Raw genomic sequence first — 1,193 nt, 5'->3', positions numbered from 1 at the left:
TCTTTCTCTCTCTCTTTCTCTCTCTCTTTCTCTCTCTCTTTCTTTCTTTCTTTCTTTCTTTCTTTCTTTCTTTCTTTCTTTCTTTCTTTCTTTCTCTCTCTCTCTCTCTCTCTCTCTCTCTCTCTCTCTCTCTCTCTCTCTCTCTCTTTTCTTTTTTTCCTTCAGGAAAGGAAATAACCTGGGAAGCAGGATATCGGACAAAGTTGGAAGAACCACTTGGAAACTCTCAGAGTGGGGCAGAGATTAGTTATGGTAGGTTGAAAGTTGTAATAACAGCCTCCCCTCACCTCCCTCGTATTTTAGTGGCTCAGTACAATGAAACTATTTCTCATTTACTCAACATCCAATGTGAATGTACCTAGTTGGGCAGCTCTCATGGACAGAGTTCCATGAGGCAACTCAGGAATCCTGGCTCCTTCTAATGTGTGGCTCCACTGTTTTGTAGAGCTTGTGAATTCTCCGGGGCCCTGGAGACCTCCACTAGATTGTCTACACCCAGCAGCCCAAAGAACGAAGGGACTACTTCTCGGCCTTTTGGCTAAGAGCAAGTGTAGTATCTGTTCTTATCAGTTTAATATCTGATATGTCCTATATCCAAAGAACGAAGGGGCGGTATGGAGGATTATGTACATTTTAGGAGCCAAGCGCAATGCCTGTGTCCAAGCCCATGCCCCCACTTAGATTCAAAGGGGGAAATGTGGTTCAGCCAAGTGCCCAGGAAAAGGGAGTGGAATTGATGGCTACTCAGTTTGGGTATGCTGCAGGACAGCAAGAGTCCCAGGAATACTTGATTTAGGAATTAGTTAGGCAATGCCCAGTGGATGATTATGAAAAGAGTAGATAGACTGGCTACTCTGAACCCCTATTTAACACTATCTAGACCCAGTGGACACTTTTTATGTGGCTATTCCTTCTGGACCAGGCTCAACATGTGCATTTCCAGCACAGCTTAGTAAAAAAAAGCATTAGGATTGGGAATGCCATTTGGGATGAGCTGGCAACAAGGATAATGCCAACTCGGCTCTGAGAATTAAAAAGAAGAATTAAGGTGAGTAGCAGAGACTCAGTTAGCATTGCTTTAACTTTCATGGAAAGTACGCAATGCCTCTCTAGAAGAATCCACCCAGTTCCGATGGGAATCTCTCACCTTCCTTTATTAGTGCCTGAAATTCCACCCTTAAAATCTGGCTCTT

At 43.8% G+C, this 1,193-nt stretch overlaps 1 non-coding gene across 1 annotated transcript; it reads left to right on the top strand.

Annotated features, from left to right (window-relative positions):
- The first annotated feature begins 518 nt into the window (after positions 1 to 518).
- LOC112471343 lies at positions 519 to 708 on the top strand. Its single transcript, XR_003043248.1, has one exon. It is a non-coding gene; the product is annotated as a U2 spliceosomal RNA (small nuclear RNA).
- The last annotated feature ends 485 nt before the right edge of the window (positions 709 to 1,193 follow it).

The sequence above is a fragment of the Pteropus alecto genome, unplaced genomic scaffold (assembly GCF_000325575.1).
Source record: "Pteropus alecto unplaced genomic scaffold, ASM32557v1 scaffold45, whole genome shotgun sequence".
In the NCBI taxonomy this organism is placed as follows: Eukaryota; Metazoa; Chordata; class Mammalia; order Chiroptera; family Pteropodidae; genus Pteropus; species Pteropus alecto.
Note: the sequence above shows the minus strand (reverse complement) of the source record. Positions and strands in the feature narration are given on the sequence as shown.